Source organism: Aquarana catesbeiana, linkage group LG02 (assembly GCF_042186555.1).
Source record: "Aquarana catesbeiana isolate 2022-GZ linkage group LG02, ASM4218655v1, whole genome shotgun sequence".
NCBI lineage: Eukaryota > Metazoa > Chordata > Amphibia > Anura > Ranidae > Aquarana > Aquarana catesbeiana.
The window spans coordinates 66479398-66498256 of NC_133325.1; the positions used below are offsets into that span (position 1 = coordinate 66479398).

The following is an 18859-nucleotide window of genomic DNA, read 5'->3' on the forward strand; positions in this document are numbered from 1 at the left end:
CAATATCTCTGGCAGAATTAACAGTTTTTTTTTTTGTTTTTTTTTTAACTTGACAGGTATAACAAAACACTTTTAGTATATTCAATTTGAACTTCACACAGAAAGGAAAGTTCCATTTTTCCCACCTCCTCCCACCCTCTGCTATCACTTCTGGGGACTTTTTTCCCCTGGGAGCAGGTACCTAGTTTTGACTGTTCCCTGCTTCCATTTCCGCTTGGATTGCCTAGGCGATTTGAGCGGACAATTGCCGCCTCCCTCCCAGCAACCTGTTGTGGGCTGTGTGTGGCTGTCGGCTCGAACATGCACAATGGAAAACCAGCGGGACCGGGGATCCAAAGACCAGCAAAGAAACGGCCTGGGTGAAGACCGCGATGGATCCCCAGGCTGGGAAGTGCGAGTTTATCAAAAGTCAGCAGCTACAGTATTTGTAGTTGCTGACTTATTTTTTTTTTTTCAAATGAATGGAGCTTCCCTTTAACACACCAAAAGGGAGAAAAGAGGTTCATTGTTCGGGTTTATATACATTTAAATGCAACATTTCCACGTTTGAGGAAGTCTCTCCTTGTATTATACATACCTCAGATAGTTTGGGTGTTAGCTGTCCTTCTAGTTTCCTCAAATTCTCTTCTGGTTGCCTATAATGAAAAGAAAAAAAAAAAAAAAAAAGGGAATTACTCAGACAGCTCTTTGGATGTTGTAAAGGTAACAACGTTCACTTTGTATCCTTTTAATCACTTAACCCCTGGAAAATGTACCCCCCCTTCATGACCAGGCCATTTTTTTTGCAATACGGCACTGCGTTACTTTAAATGACAATTGTGCAGTCGATTGACGCTGTACCCAAACCATATTTTTTTACTTTCTGCTACAAAATATATCCAATATATAAAACTTTTTTTTTATTGGATATGTTTTATAGCAGAAAGTAAAAAAATATTGTTTGTTTTTTTTTTTCAAAGTTAAAGCTTTCTTTTTTTTGTTTTATAGCATTAAAAAAAAAAAATGCAGAGGTGATTATATATTTATCACATCACATTTTCTCATCAATTTAGGCCAATATGTATTCTGCTACATATTTTTGGTAAACAAAAATCCCAATAAGCCTATATTGTTTGCGCCAAAGTTATAGCATCTACAAACTATGGGGTGTTTTTATTAAAAAAAAAAAAAAAAAAAACTTTTACTAGTAATGGCGGCGATCAGTGACTTATAGCGGGACTGATATTGCGGCGGGCATTCTGACACTAACTTTTGGAGAACCAGTGACACTAATACAGTGATCAGTGCTAAAAATATGCACTGTCACTGTACTAATGACACCTGGAAAGGGCTAACATCAGGGGCGATCAAAGGCTAGGCGATCAAACTGAGCGCCTAGCCAGTGTTTACATGTACTGTGGGAGGCGCTTTTACTAGGAGGAAGAGATGGAATTTATTCCCTGCTTTGCAGGGACACAAACTTCATTCCTTCCCCCTGTCAAAACTGAGATCTGTCCTGTTTACATAGGCAGATCGCAGTTCTGCATCTTTCCCTGATGATCGGTGGGTGCCAGTGGACAAAGAGTACCCGCCGATCAGCTTCCGCTGTGTGTAATCACAGCGGGAGCAAGCCGCCAGTGGAGCGCATGCGCGCCCCCTACCCAGAAGTGCGGGAATAATTAAATTTTAAAAATTTATATTTATATATATATATATATATATATATATATATATATATATATATATATATATATATATATATATATATATATATATATATATATATATATATATATATATATATATATATATATATATATATATATATATATATATATATATATATATATATATATATATATACACACACATACACATACATACATACACACACATACATATACACACACACATTTTTAAAATGTAATTAAAAATAAAATAAAATCAGAGTCAGTCGGCAAGTACTGTAGGTAAAGAATAGTTCCAGCTACGTCAGTAATCTCTTCTAGCTTCCGGCTCCTGTGCCAAGTGGCCGGCCTGATGCATTGTGAACACGGAAGGTCAGCAGCTCAGCACGTGCACCATTCAGAGAATATTTTGCATTTTGGGCCAAATCCCATCTATGCGTTGATCTGTATTTTAGCGTAGCTGTAAAAGCGGAGATAAAAAAAAAAAAAAAAAAAAAACCCGGAACATCTGAAAAACAGTAAATTTGCAATGTGTCCTAGTTGCACCGTAACGCTGCGCATGCATGTCAACGGACGTCAGCGCAACTGAATGGATGGAAGTGTACATGCTTCTTCCACACATTTTAGCGCAAGCTAGTGTGAAAGGACACTTTCTTATCCACTCCCCGCACACGCTATAGCCGAAAGACGGCTACAGCACGGGGCTTCATTGCCAGGAGGGAATCCATGGATGTCCTTTCGTTTACCTGTTCCCCGCGGGCGCGCATCTGGGGAAAATCTGTGTTGGCCGTGTCCTCAGATTAAAAAAAAAAAAAAAAATTAAATTGATTTTTATTCACCCTGTACGAAAAAAAAGGTACACACTGAAAAAAAAAAAAAAAAAAAAAAAAAAAATTCATTCTGTTCCCCTACGAAAAAAATTTTGGAGTTTGTCCCTTCGGGAATTTTCATAGGAAAATTCGTAATCGGCTGTCAAAAGTCATGTATACACTATACGAAAATTCTTTGGACAAAAAGGTTTGCCCGATTTTCTTATAGTGTGTATAAGCCTTATGGCCCATACACACGATCTGAAAAATCGAGCGAAAAATACAGCTTTCGAAGCGATCATCGGATCGTTAGTACAGAGCTTATCATGACAGTTCAACCAATATTATCCAGACAAGAACAAAAAATAATCTCGTAGGATACCAGATCGTACGATTTTAGTTTAATCAGTACAGTTGTCTGAAAACACAATACAAATATGCTACAACACGACACCCCTCCTGATTTTTTTTATTCTGTCGTACGAGAATGTTCTTAACTTCAGCAACCTTTCCATTTAGCTTCTGAAGGCAGACATGTTTAAAGTCCAGCCTAATTTCACAACAATGGCTCTCTCCATAGACACACTGGAGGAGTGAGCGTAGCTACCCAAGCACAGGGAGTGCATTCATGGCATGAATACATTTTATTGATTTGGGTTAAGATGCACTTTATTAAAATATATTTTAAAAAGGCAGAGCGTTTACCCCCCATCAAAACCTTTGCAGCGTCTCAGTGGCACCACCTGTCCCAATCATCTAAAGAACCCATACAAACTGTGTCACTATGACACCAGCACTGGTGGCAGACACCATGTTTAGCCCTCTGCAGTGATTTATCCCCATGAATGGATGATGCCACTGTGTGGGCGAAGCCACGTACAGCCACAATTCATTTAACAACCATCACATATGGAAGGATTCAGGTTAGGAGGGAGATTAGGTTTAGGGGATGATGTAGATTTATGTAACAGTTTCATGGTCCTAAAATGGGTGCACCATGAAACCTGGTCCACAAGCATGGATTATCGCTAGGTTAGCTTCTGTACATTGTGGGAACGTGTGCAAAATCGCATGTGTTCCCGCAGTGCGTAAAAACACACATCCCCTGCAGTAGTGCCATTAATCGTGATTAAATTCTTGTGAAAAATGCAGATCAAAATGTATGGCACCAATAAGGCATTTAAACCAAAAAAAAAAAAAAAGGGGGGGGGGGCGACATGCATTTCTTGCAATTTTCACACATAGGGCTGTCCACTAAAATGCATGGCTTGCCCAAGACAAAGCACGCAGATACGTGCACACCAAAAATCGCACTTGCATAGGTGTATACACTTTTAAAAAAAGCTGCTGACAGATACAAAATTGCGGGTTTACTACCCATACGTCCATCTCATTTTCAAAATAATTTCCCAACAAAGCACACAAAAAATTATTTTCTAAACAAGACCTGTGTGATCCTCATTATTACAGATTTATTCATAATCATCTGAAAACACTGCGCAAAGCTCATTTTCCTAAGATTGGCAATTATTTTCCTCATTAAATCCTTATCTAAAGCTGTAGTTCAAAAAAAAAAAAAAAAAACACTAAATAATAGAACTGGAAGAAAGGTAACATAGCCAGAACTTACTCTGAATGGGCAATGATGTAGAAGCCTAGGAAGCTTTTGCTTTATACATGTGAGGACCAGGGGATAAACCGAGCAAAAGGAGGAAAGACAACTCACCAGAGCTCCCATTGCTGCTTTGGAAAATGAAGCAAAATTCTGATTGGCTGAGCAGCGATGACGCAAAGACATGGCATGCATTTGCTTTTTACATGCAAATGTCAGGAAATAAACTAAGCAATCAGTGGGGCAACTATAATCATAGCATCCCACGTGGCTGCTATGGTGCCTGAAGTTAGGAAGAGGGCCCCCCCCCATCAAAGAGGTTGTCTGATTCCAAATCATGAAAAAAAAAAAAAAAAAATCATGCTTTAGTCCACATTTACATAATGAATCGCCAATGAATTGATCAGGCATGTACAGGGCATTCCTGTGCAACTCACATGCGATTCCGTGCAGTGCAAACTCAGCCCATTCATTTGAAAAGGCTGAAATCACACTATATCCCACCAAAAGTAGTGCACTGCAACCAGATTGCGTTTGTGACCAGTGTTTGGGATGTCGTTAACATTGCACTGACACCCACTGCAAGGTTACAGGGACAGTGCAGTTTGAACGCTGTGTGGGAAACGCACACAAATTGAAGATTTTCCACAACACGTTCTAGTGTGAACCGGGGCTTAGATCATGCTGTTGCAAGTCACAGTGCACCCCCCCCCCCCCCCCCCCATTGGAGTAGATTTATTACCTTTCCAATTTCTGGTCATCTTGGTATTAACCAAGCACACAGTATCCTTGTAGCTGAAAAATCTTGAGGTCATCTCAACTAAAAAGTAAGACGACTGAGGTTTTTATTGGTTAAAAAAAAAATGTGAAGACTTGAATTAAAGTTTCTAGACTAATTGTGGAGAATTAACTATTTAAAAATACATTTTTTTTTTTTTTAGTGCTTGCAGACTACTAAACCACAACGTTCAGCATTTGCTGGCTTGGGCTGTAAAAGGGGTGGGAGCAGTGACGTCGCTACAGGGGTGCAATTGCCCCTCCTAGGTTATTCCTTGACCATAGGTGTGCGCAGCCTATTGCATTAGAGTGTGCACCCCAAAGCTCATATGCAGGTGTGTGCATGTGTATATACTGACAGTGTCAGTAGAGCAATGGACGGTGTCAGTAGACAACTGGACGGTGTCATAAGGGCAGAGATTGCTGTTAGTAGGGCAGTTACAATATTATTATTTTTATTTTTTCAAGAGAAATAAGAAAAAAAGGGGGATTTTTTATTTTATTTGGTGAAATATTAGTGGTCTAAACATTGTAAATATGCACCACAAAGGGTGATTAGGGTGTGCCCAGGCACACCCTGTGCGCACGCCTATGTCATTGACCCTGTGTGCACTATTAGAGAATTAGAGAGGAGTTGTCAGCTGTGTGCGATGTAAATCCTGAGTGGGTGTCATGTGTGCGGCCAGGAGCAGACGATCGTCTGGAGTTCCACACAGGTGGCAATACAGATCGGTGTCTTACCGAGTTGTGATCAGTACCTATGCGCACTGACCCGTGGGGTCTGGTAAGCCGACATTTTACACTTGAGTGCAGTGGTAATGCACTCGACACTTTGAAGGTTGATGAATGTCATTATTTCAGCACCAGCTGAACACCATTTGGGACTGTTTCACTAATATAGTTCTTTTCTGGGACTTTTATGCTTTATTTTTTGTTTCTAAATATTTTTTTTTTTTTTTTATTGTTTACTTTTATGTTGACATGTAAGAAACATTGCATATATTTATGCCTTTGTATTATGTGTGAGTTTACACTGTATAAAGTTTTGTTTTTGGTTGACTTTTTTGCAATATATCATAGAACAGTTGTATGTACTTTTTTTTTTTTTTTTTTACAGGTACATACTTCTTTTTCACTTCACATTTTTTATTACCAATTAATTTGCCACTGTTTTTTGTCAATTGTCTGGGCTAAGTAACCACTCTAGCTCCTGTTATTCCTGTTAGTGTGCCATCTCTCCCGATGACACAGTGGATTTACTGAACTCAGACACTCTCCATACCCAGAAGAACTTGCTAATTAATTTTACTCTTATGGGTGAGTAAGTATCCACAGAAGAGATTGCATGCCATTAAAAGAGGCTGTTGCTTTACCCTAAATGCGCATTGTGGCAAACCCAACCATGACAGGGGCTTTTGGACGGAACTGCAGGATAGCCTCTTGTCTGTCTTGTCTTTGAGGGAGCTATAAGCATTCAACAAGATGTCCTTTTATACAATTCAAGATGACAGAGAATTTACAATAAAAGTAAGTTCCAGTTTGCACCTAACTTTTTTGGAAAATTCTTTTTATTAAAGTATTTTTGAGACAAACAAACATTGAAAAAAGGAACGGTCCTGACACAACACCACCAATCCCCTCCATGACCAACATGGTCAACTATGACACAACATTCCAATCTACCCAACATAGATAACGGACTGTGTGTACTCATTGAAAAACACTTCCCCAGTTTGCACCCAAGTTAGTGTTGTCTACTTCTTGGGTGCAGTATTCAACTATAATACCCGGTTCCAAAATGGAGGAAGCAGTATCTTGACGGAGGCACCCAAGCTGGTTGCCAGGTGGTCCGTCAGAGGCATATTCAAGTTTTCTTTAAATGGTGAGGTGACTTGGCACGCTTCAGCAACATGCTTGGAGTAGGGGGCGTTCCCTGAATGCATTTTCAAAGCCATTTAGGGCAAAGCAACAGATTGGCTTAAAAAAAAAAAAAAATAATGAGCAGGAAGGCTTTGATTTTATTTTTTTAGTGCAGAAGAGACATACCGGTACTATGGTATTTTTGCTATAAAAACTTTCTTAAAGTGATTGTAAAAGGATTGTTTTTTTTTTTTAAATAGCAAACATATCATACTTGCCTCCACTGTGCAGCTCGTTTTGTACAAAGTGGCCCCGAACATCCTCTTCTGGGGTCCCCCAGCGGCTGTCGCAGCTCCTCCCCACATCAGATAACCCCCTAGGAGAAGCGCTCTCCCAGGGGGTTACCTTGCGGGTGCGCTCCCAAGTCCAGCATTTGCATTTTTGGCCCCCCCCCCCCGCGTCGTTGGAGTTGATTGACAGCAGTGGATGCCAATGGCTGCGCTGCTATCAATCTATCCAATCAAGAGCCGGAACCCCATGGAAAGAGGGACAGCGCATCCTCGCTGAGGCAATGAAGATGCTCAGGTAAGTAAAGCGGGGGGCCGGTGACTGCCACGTGTTTTTTCACCTTAATGCATATGATGCATTAAGGTGAAAAAACACGAGGGTTTACAACTCCGTTAACTTTATGCTCACTGTAGTACACTGTATGCGCAGCCAAGCGTAGTCAACATGCTTCGGTGTCGGGATGAATTAATTTCGATGCACGGGAGATGTGAAACCCAGAAGAGATGATCAGTGCTGGCATTGGCAAAGGAGCCTGCAGACAACACATCACTGGAATAAATGAAAATAAACACTTCTTACAGGTATGGAGTATGACGGACCTACATGACAGCACCGGGCCAATCACCACTGTCATGTGAGGGAGTAAAAGGTTAAGGTATCTCCATTTCAAGCTACGTATACCCTTAAAAATACCTGCAAATGTGTCATTATTGCTTGGCGTAGGTACATGACATAACAGGTTGATGGATCAGGACTCTAATCATTGCTCCATTCCCACTCTGGATTCCAACCAATAATGGCTCTATTTATTGACATTTGTATTTACTGGAGCTTGGCAGAGATACTAAGATACTACACAGATGCAGCTTGAATCCTATTTACGCTTTGTAAATTGATTTTAAATTTCTCATAAGTGGCTATCTATTAAACAGCTATAAAGCTCTGGATAATAGCATTGCCCTCCCATGCTTACCATCGAGGATGTCTTGTGGTTGTTAAGTATAGGAAAAGCTCTTAAACGTGCCAGCTTGAAAGAGATGCGATTTCTAGAGGTTATTCACTCAGGTTCTAAATATATATCACACACAATCTCATTTTCTCATTTGACAAGCTGAACTTTAAAAGGGGACGTTTCACTTCCTACTTAAAAGGGATAAAACAAGTTAAAATGAATTCAATTCTTTGCACCAACAAAGTCCCATTGTAGACCAAAAATGGTGCTTTCATTGGACTTGTTATATAAGGGGTTGGGCACAGTGTAGAGTTTGAACTGATGTTAGGCCTCAGTTGCAGTATACATCTGGTATAGGGGAAGGAAGCTAGAGGCACTGACAAATTAGTTTGCACCTTTATGCCCTGTTGGGTGGACCTCCGCTTTAAGTGGCATACATATGGCTCTGTTCTCCGTTATCAAGTTATAAGGAATCACTATCACTTTGGAGTTTTCTTTTGTCCAACAAAGACTCCTCTGGGGTGGAGACTTCCTCATTATCTTGGAACACATACAGCAATAAGCACCGATTAAAAGTTTTAGGCTTTCCCTTTCATTCAGGACAAAGTAAGGTTCTGTTCCTGAAACCTCAGGAAGCAGTTCTCTGGCCTGAGCAGCCAATCACCAGACCCAAAACGCGGTCATGTGGGGAAGGAAGGTGCTCATTAACCCCGTGTAAGCTCCAACACGAAGCTTACACAAGGCTTGGACCCACAGCTATACATAAAAACAGAAAAATCATTGTTACCCCAAGGGAACCATCACTGCATACCCAGGAGCACAAGAAACTGTGCAATTTGGGACCACGCAGTCTAACATCTACAATGGGATCCAAACCAATAGGTGCAAATAGAGGCCACAAGTCCTGTAGACCAACAGAAGGACAGAGGAATGTTGAGAAGGAGAGCATCAATGAATAGAGGCTTTCATGAGAACCTGGAACCTTCGTCTTGAAAAAGGTATGGGAAATCTCTCCAAACAGCAATAGAAATGTACGTAAAGTGGAGACAACTTCTGACAATATATTTATTGTAGTCCAAGCCTTCTTATCCCAGTGACAATTGCTCCCCTCATTTCTGAAACAGGAAATCACAGGGAGGGAAAGTAAACCTAAATCTAATAGAATTGTTTTCTCAGAGGAGCAAGCAAGGCTGGGATGCATCCTGTGGGGGTTTAGGGGAATACTTGAGCCCCCTTTAAAATTACAATTTCACAAAAAAATAAATAACTATTGCACATCTTTATGGCATTTTAAGAACAGAATTGAGCGTTTTGATGGAAAAAGAATTATGAGCTTAGATTTCAAATGCAGTACAATGCACCTGTATATGTTGGTGAATTGATCCCACCCTATATTGTGCTTCAAGGTTTGCAATTTACTATAGATGAATGAACATTTCAGTACCCAATACAAGCAGAAGCAGAAGGAGAAGGAGAAGGAGAAGGAGAAGGAGTAGGAGAAGGAGAAGGAGAAGAAGGAGAAGAAGGAGAAGACCCGCAAGCATGCAGGTGAAGTGGAGGACAGTGAGGTTAATGCAGTTTGATTAAACTTAGCGCCTGGCTTGCGTCCAGACTTAACATATCAAAGCTTTTTTTGGACAGAAGCAGAGAGATTTAAATGCCTGAATTGGCAACAGTCTTCCCATCAAAGTGAAATGCATTAGAAAGAAAATGTTCAGCATGTTTAGCCGTTCACATGATCCACTACAGCATCCTAATTAAAAGAAAGATCTATAATAAACCGGCAGAAAAAAATCCCATTAGGTTTACATTGCCAGAAGTGCAAAAATCAGCAAAGCTTAAAATAATTGGCTATAATTATGCAGCATTAGCCATCCATGCAGGTGCCAGAACTTCAAGGAACCCGTCATTAAAGACGAACTTGATTCTCCCACTCTGACTATTTTTAATCCTTATGAGATGGAGAAAATATGATACCCTTCTGCCTGCATGCTGGAGCTAAGGGCAGGCGAATTCCAGGAAGTAAATGCTACATTAATCATCTGCCCTTACTCAAGATGGCCACAGCTAGGAATGCTAGGGGGTGTTTTTCAAAGTGACTTAGCAAAACAAAGCATGGAGGCATGGATGGATCGCTGAGCTTGCGTTGAATACATTTTTTTTTTTGTTTGTTTTGTGGCGCTCAGATGCAGTGTAGTTCCATTTATCAGCATTTAAAGGGTTTGGTGTTAAAGGGGTTGTAAACCTTCGCCGTTTTACACCCCAATGCATTCTATGCATTAAGGTGAAAAACCTCCTGTGCTGCAGCAGCGCCCCCGAGCCCCCCTTATACTTACCCGAGCCCTGTAATTCCCACGACACAAACAAGCACACCAGCTCTGGCCTTTCCCCACTTGATCGCCACCCTCAAAAACTTTTGAGATTCTTTATGGATCGGGTCGTGTAAATAAGCGTCCCTCAGATCGATGGGAGGCCATGAAGCAATCAGGGGGAAGAATTGACTTCACCGTAAAGATTGTTTCCATCCGAAATTTCTTGTAGATCACCCATTTGTTCAGCGACTTCAAGATAAATATTAAGCCGAATTTGCCAAACTGTTTCCTTACCACGAAAAACGAGAGAGTAGAAACTGTGGTTTATTTCTTGCTGTGGCACTGGAATAAGAACCCGCTGGTCTATCAAGTCACCAATTGGTGACAACAAGGCTGTCGTCTGAGGAACCCTGGGAGGCGTGGTTACGAACTTCCTCGCGGGCGGAGTGCCCTTGAACTGGATTCAGCAGCCTTCCCTTATTATCCTCAGTATAAATGCATTTGGGGTAGTCTTTTTCCACTGTGGGAGGAACTCACCCAATCTCCCTCCCACAGGGACAAAGTTATTGGGATTTGGTGTTTTTTTTTAGGAGAGGAAAAACAGGATACCTTGCTGCTTCCCCATTCCCCACTGTTTCTTAGAGGTTGACCCTTTAGGGGGCGAAAAAAACGCACCCCAGGGGCTGTTTTTAATAGGAAAAGCCTTCTTGTCGGCAGTATGGTCTATTTCTCTCGATCTTGTCCAAACAAGAGTTCTTCTTCAAATGGAATGCCACACAGCCTAACTTTTGAGGCAGGGTCCTCTGACCAGGATTTTAACCATAAAGCCCTGCGAGAGGAATTTACTAGGGCAGCGGTCTTTGCCAATAGCTTGGCCGACTCTACAGAAGCGTCGGCCATATAACCTGCTGCCTTGTGCAGCATGGGTAAGGAATCTAGAATTTCCTTCCTGGAGGTCCCACTTTCCAAATCGCCCTGTAACTGGTCCAGCCAGACCTCCAAAACAAGCTACTATTGTTGTAGCCATTGCTGGTTTTAAATTTGTCATGGCTACTTCCTATGACCTTTTCAGCAGTACCTCCATCCTCTTGTCCATGGGTTTCCTAAGGTCCGTTGATTTGGCGCACTGGGAGAAGGATGCATCCACTTTGGGCACTTTGTTCCATATACAAGCGGAATCCTCACTGAAGGGGAATCTCCTCTTCAGGCTTTTAGGAAAAAAATTTTTTTTTTTCTCCGGTTCCACCCACTCCTTTTTGATAGAGTCGGTAAATGCGCTGTGTACTGGAAATACACAGTTTTGGTCTTTTTTCAGAGTCCGATGCATCTGGACGTGTAGAGACAAAAAGGCCTGCTCTTCTTTAATATCTAGCGTCTCGTAAATCACCACCAATAAGGCATCCACCTCCTCAAGCAAGAGCCTGTATCTGGGTGACCTTGTCCCTTGGCTCGGAGTAACTTTGTAGTAACTAGAGCTGCACGATTCTGGCCAAAATGAGAATCAAATTTTTTTGCTTAGAATAAAAAGATCACGATTCTCTCATGATTCTCGCGACGTAAAATCTTTCACACTATACAGAAAAAAAAAAAAAAAAATTAAAAAATTGGGCTAACTTTACTGGTTAGTTTTTTTTTTTTAATTTATTAAAGTATTTTTTTCCAAAAAAATTGCATCTGAAAGACTGCTTCGCAAATACAGTGTGACATAAAATATTGCAACAACCACCATTTTATTCTCTAGGGTCTCTACTAAAAAAAAAGATATATAATGTTTGGTGATTCTAAGTAATTTTCTAGCAAAAAAAAAAAAGATTTTAACTTGAAACCAACAAATGTCAGAAAAAGGTTTAGTGTTTAAGTGGTTAAACTTTCCTCACTTACACACGAAGTGTATTCCATTGACAAATTGTTACAACGTTTAGACTTAGTTCAACTGATAAAGAATGTTGTGCTTCTTGGCAGACTGCCAGATTTTTTCTTCCTTTCGACGGCAAGAATCGTGAAACACTTTTATCAAGATCGCAACGGGGAAAGAATCGCGATGCCGATTCTTGACGATTAATCGCGTAGCTCTACTTTGGACGATGCCATCTCACTTAGCTCATCCTAAAGGATCCGATTCCTCCCACCCCCAAATTTGTCACCCTCCTCTGGGGCTGAAACCGGGGGGTGGGGGGGGATATTACAGCTGGCTGTTTTGGGGTTTCAAGGTTCGATAGCTTATAGCAATAGTTCGATAAGCACCCGTGTCCGCCTACCTGAGCTGGGCCGGCACCACAGCCACTTGGCTCTGCTAAGTCAACGCTGTCCTCCTGGAGCATCGTGCTGCTGCTGTTGGTGGATCATGACTGTCTGCTTGCCGTGGCTGGCGTTATTTAAATAAACCGTCATGGATCCAGCATCCACGCTCGCCAAGCGACCCAAAACCAGAAGTGATGTGCCAGAAGTCCCCACCCTCTTCCTGCATTTCACAGGCCAGAACATGAGGCCTACGCCCACCCCCGCTAGATGCCAGCCATCCCTGCTTACAGGTACCTGCAGACCTCCTTCCCCCTCCTCCTTAGGCAGCCCTGACGTAGGGGAAGGAGAGCTCCAATCCAGCCTCCTCCTCCAGTGGAGGAAACAGACTGGGAAAGAGGGACGGAGCTGCCTTTATGGATTTCAATTTTGTGTTTCCTGCCTCCGGAGGTGGAGCCTATCTCTCTAGTGCTGTCCTGGACAGACAACTAGAGAAATATTACTCTCATTCCGGCGTGTGCGGAGATATGCAACATGTGTATTGCAAAAGACATTTTCAGGTATAGGCATTCCGCCGTGTGCCTTTACGTTTGCATGTGTTAATATGTGAGGTGGCCTCAATGTGCATGGGTGTAATTTGTTTATAATTAAAAAAAATGGTTTTGTTTTTTTTTGGTAACTTTTCTCCACCCCATCACTTAGGGGACAAAAAGTCCTCTATGCGATGATTTTTTTTTTTTTTTGGCGACAGGTTCTCAATAAGACATGCAGGGTCTAAAAGACTCTACATGTCTCCCCTGTGCTCCACTGAATAGAATGCAATGCACATTGCACTGCATTACATTCTTTCCCAGCCTTGATGGCAGGGAAAACTGTCAACGGGGACATCACATGTCACTTCCGGTCAACAACAAGAAGGGGAGGAGAGCAGAAGTGTGTCCACTCTCCTTCCTCCCATTCTACCCGGCGGCACCCGATATGCCAGTTCCTGACTCGCAGATGGGCAAGCGGAGGCCGGGATACATAGTTGGGGGGGGTTGCACTCACAGAGTGTGGGGAGAATTCAGGCAGCAGCCCAGGCCGAACTTTTGGGTTGCCATGGCGACCTGGGATTTGTTTAGCCCTGTACATAACCATTTCGCTTTGCAGCTCCTTCACACACTGCATACCTTTGAGGCAGCTGACTTATTGAAATCAATGAGAAAAATAGGGGGAATTGGGGGAAAAAGGGGACAATTGGGACTTTATATGAAACACATCACTAGGGCAGGCTGAGTCATCAGGTGTAAAAAAAATTGTAAGATTTATTGATACCACATGAAAAACAAAGTGCAATAGATGATACTCACATATAGTCAATAGATATGGTACAGAATAAGTAAAACATGACAGTAAGACATATTGTAGTAACATAGTAACATGTTAAACATTGTAGCATAGGTAATTACAGTATCATCAACATTACACCCCACATGTGTATACATAATCAATATTGTATTAAAATCAAACTGATGGCTAAAATACTAAAATGCCCATGGTAGATGCATATTTGTTGTGAAAATCAATGTCCTCCCCGTGTGGCTCTGACACAGTACTCTGAGTACTTGTCAAAGGCTTTTGTTTTTGCTTGAGGAATAGTTGCAGTTTACCGGGCTAACCAATATATGTAAATTAGGCCATTTGACAAAAGAAAAAAGAAATACCCACACAAACACCCCAACTCCATTCTTACAGTACATACATCAGTCTTTGGTAGATGCTGGAGAGCTCAATTACCTACCAAGTTTTCATATTAATCCATAACTCTGTTGGTGAGAGGTTTGTATTAAGTTCCTGGGTCTGCATAGCCGCTGTGACCATTGTAAGGGGTGCCATACTCCCTGCTGGAATGTTTAAATGGATAACATGGAGAACATAACCGGGAGGAGATGGAAAACTCAAAGATAGCAGAGAAAACACAAAACTCCCAGGTACACCGGAGAAAAGCCGAGAATTATGGTGGGCAGATCTTGTCAGTGAAGTTCCCAAGATATACCCTGTTTCCCCGAAAATAAGATCTAGCGTGATTGTCGGTGATGGCTGCAATATAAGCCCTACCCCCCAAATAAACCCTAGTTAAAGTCCTTGTAGGTCCTCTTTTCAGGGTAGGGCTTATTTTCGGGGAAACAGGGTAGGACTTATTTGGGGGGTAGGGTTTATATTGCAGCCATCACTGTCAATCATGCTAGGTCTTATTTTCGGGGAAACAGGGTACAGTATATGAAGCCAGGGGGTGACTCACCCCACCAGGATCCACCTAGAACTACAATATCACTTTTGGGTGATTTACTAAAAGCATTGCCTGGATTATGTTCTGGCACCTATCCACTTTACACTGGTGACTGTAAAGCGAAACTCCATGCACAATGACCTTCATTTAAATAAATTCCTAAACATATATGTGAATCAGATACGTTTCGAACCGGACAGGCTTGCAATGGAGCCGGTTCACACATGTCCGGGGCAGCCGGGGTCCATTTTTGAAAAGAGCCCTGTGCAATTTTAATTCCAGTTCAGGTGTGAATTCAAGTTAAAAAATTATATATATATATATATATATAATACCTGAACCGATGAACAAAGCTTTTAAAAACTGACTGCAAACCACAGCCGGACATGTGTGCACCTAGCCTGCAGGAGCTTCCTGTAATAAAGTTTCACACTGGATTACTGCAAGGATGTGGAAGAAATACACAGAGCACACTAACATTCAAAAAACACATGCCTCTTGTAATTAGACAACATTTGCCTATCCTGGGGTATAGCTTTATCTTGGCAGGGAACATGGAAAACAGATGATAAAGCTTAGGACTACATGGTCTGCTAGTTAAAAGTGATTGCAAAAGGTAAATTTAAAACACAACATATCATACTTACCTCCACTGTGCAGCTCGTTTTGCAGAGTGGCCCCGAACCAGCTCTTCTGGGGTCCCCCAGCGGCTCCTCGGAGAAGCGCTTCCTCGAGAGGGGCTACCTTGAGGGCACGCTCCTGAGTCCAGCATTCGGCGTCCATAGAGGCAGAATGCAGGACTCGCCACGCCCCATGGCGCTTGCGTCATTGGATTTGACTGACAGCAGCAGGAGCCAATGGCTGCGCTGCTATCAATCTATCCAATCAAGAGCCGAGAACCCCGGGCAGACAGACAGCGCGTCCCCGCGGGTCAAGTTCGAGGGTTCAGGTAAGTAAAACGGGGGGGGCTGGGGAGCCATTCACTGACAGGTGTTTTTTCACCTTAATGCATAGGATGCATTAAGGTGAAAAAAACAGGAAGGTTTACAACCCCTTTAACTGATGTGAGCTGTATCCCCAGCCTCAGCTATACACTGATCTTTGACGTCTCACATGGCAGCAAGAAAGATATGTTTATCTCACATGGCAGTTCCTGAATACAATTTACACAGGGAATGCAAATTATGGGGTGCATTTAAAAATAAGCTTAGCAATTCACCCAGTGAAATCACATGTACATTCAGTCTGTGTGAATGGGGGGGGGGTTAGTAGTCTATTTCCTGTGCTGTTTGAATGTTTTCCATTGATTTAAAACAAAAATACTTCATTTGGCCTCTAGATGGCATGAAGTATCACAGAAATTTGATATGGTACTTTACGCCATCTATCGGCCAAATGCAGTATTTTTCATTTTAAAACAAAAAGGAAAACATTTGAACAGCACAGAAAAATAGAATTCTTGTACAAAACGTACATGCGCTTTCACTAGGTGAATTGTTAGGGGACTTTTTTTTTATAAAATACACCCAGAATTGTGACATTGGTATCTGTAAATCTAGTAAGGTATTGTATGAAAACCTAACTATTTCTCATAGCAAACAGTAATAAATGAACACCTATAGAAGGTATAACTTTGGACCTGTGTGTTTGAGGGCCATACCAGAACACTAATTTAATCAGCAAGTGGCAGTGCAGCCAAACGTTTATATTACAGACCTAGCAGGGAGAGAGTCCTCTGGGTTACCATAATGGAAAGTCAAATTAGGATTTTAGATACAATTTAACAATAAAAATTATCCATCACGTTTCAGTCCTTTTGTTTGGCACATCACATCTGTCCGATTTCAAAACTTGTGTGCCGCGATCAATTCGGCTTTTTAGAAAAAAGCCTGTAGCAAAAATAAATAAACCACCTGCAAGTGATTTTTCCAGGTCGATAAAAATAAAAACAGTATTTATATTTGGTGGAAGGCTTCAGAAAATGACGCACACCACGCCTGTCCAAGATGCGCACAATCAAAAGCAATGATTCACAGAATGCCTTAAAAATTACAAAAAAATAATCATCCGGTCTCTTTGCAGGCATCACACTGCCGATTCCAAAATACAAAGCCGCACTCGTCTAAAATTACTGCCAGACAGCAAGTACCATGCTCAGGCCTCCCACGCGACATAAATGGAAGGTTTCAAGTCGAGATTATGTAACTAGAATGTATTTTCGAGCAAACCATGGAAAGGACAAGGGGGGAAAGTTGGTAATCAGTATCATCAGAAAACATTGACTGCTGCATCAAGCAGATTTAAAAGCAACCAGAAAAAGATAACAAAAATAATAATAAAAGTGGCCAAAAGCATTAAGGGGGTCTATTTATGAACAAGTCGAACAATTTCCCCAACATGTCCCCAAGTGTCTTCCTCTTTAACATCCTGGCACACCAGACATGTCGGCTGATATCCTCATAGCAAGGGAGCAGCAAGTGTGCGTACCTCCCTGCCATGTTACCAGGTTATAGGTCCTACATAAAGGGATGGGCACTACCAAAGCTCCTATGCATAATGCTGCCAAATGTCAGGAGGACCAAGACCTTTGGACCCTCAAACCCCTAGTTCAGTGGTTTCCAAACTGCGGCCCTTTTCCTGCCTTTATCCAACCCTTGGGGCGCTTCTCCCATTGACATTAACAATGGGGCAGAATTCCTGGCAATGACACCAGTGGGGAACTGTCCTTCCCACTGACCCCCAACGACGGGAAACTATTCCTCCCACAGACAAATGATGGGACAATATCCCTCCTACTGACACCAATAACAGGGTGCTATTCTTCTCACGGACACTAATTAAGAGGCATTGTTATTGACGCAAGGACATGTTCTACTACCACTGGCCACAGTCCTGCCCTTCTAAAGTCTGAAGGATAGTAAACTGGCCCTTTGTTTAGAACGTTTGGAGTCCCCTGTCCTAGCTGAACAATGTGTTGGATCCTAATAGCGGGATGCTATATTCTGCAGGAAGCTCGGGGGAGGAGTCTACTAGAATTTCTTGTGACATCACTGGCCATATTAGGGTTTAATCCAAATATAGGCAAATACAGTGGGGGGAATTATTATTTGATGCCCTGCAGATTTTGTAAGTTTACCCACTTACAAAGAAATGAAGGGTCTATAATTTTTATCATAGGTGCATTTTAAATGATTGATATTCTGTCTACCAAAAATATGATAAAAAAAAAAAAATTTATAAAAATTCAGTTGCAGTTCAGCGAGTAAAATAAGTATTTGATCCCCAAGCAAAGCATGACTTAGTACTTGGTGGAGAAATCCTTGTTGGCAAACACAAGGGTAAGACGTTTCTTATAATTGGTGACCAGGTTTGCACACATCTCAGGAGGGATTTTGGTCCATTCTTTACATAGCTTTTCTAAATCCTTAAAAGGTTTCTTGGTTGTCGCTTGGCAACTCAAAGTTTTAGCCCCCTCCATAAATTTTCTATAGGATTAAGGTCTGGAGAACGACTAGGCCACTCCATGACCTTAATGCGCTTCTTCTTGAGTCACTCCTTTGTTGTCTTGGCGGTATGTTTTGGGTCATTGTCATGCTGGAAGTGCCATCTTCAGTGTTCTGGCTTAAGAAAGGAGGTTCTCCTCCATGGTTTTACAAAAACATGGCCCCATTCATTGGCCCCTCAATGCGGCAAAGTTGGTCTACACCTTTAGCAGAGAAACAGCCCCAAAGCATAATTTTTCCACCTCCGTGCTTGACTGTAGGACTGGGGTTCTTAGGGTCATAGTCAGCATTTTTCTTCCCCCAAACAGGGAGAGTCCCCTCCTCAAGAAGGCACATGTACAGTGATGCCAATGAACATCTAAATGATTCAGAGAAGGACTGGGAGAAAGTGCTGTGGTCAGATGAGACCAAAAATGAGCTCTTTGACATGAACTCGACTCGTCGTGTTTGGAGGAAGAAAAATGCTGACATGACCTTAAGAACACCATCCCTACAGTCAAGCATGGAGATGGAAACATGATGCTTTGGCGCCGTTTTTCTGCTAAAAAAAAAAAAAAAAAAAAAAAAAAGGT

General features: G+C 41.8%; 1 long non-coding RNA gene across 2 annotated transcripts in view; it reads right to left on the reverse strand.

The window, feature by feature from the left end:
* The window catches only part of LOC141126928 (uncharacterized), a 52122-nt gene that overhangs the window by 23304 nt on the left and 9959 nt on the right, over positions 1 to 18859 (reverse strand). The window contains exons 1-2 of one of the 2 annotated variants that reach the window (XR_012241463.1): positions 11356 to 11855; positions 578 to 635 (exon numbers count right to left, since the gene is read on the reverse strand). This is a non-coding gene — a long non-coding RNA (uncharacterized lncRNA). Of the gene's footprint in view, positions 1 to 577; positions 636 to 11355; positions 11856 to 18859 lie in introns of those variants that run through there. The other variant, XR_012241462.1, reaches the window with a different exon arrangement.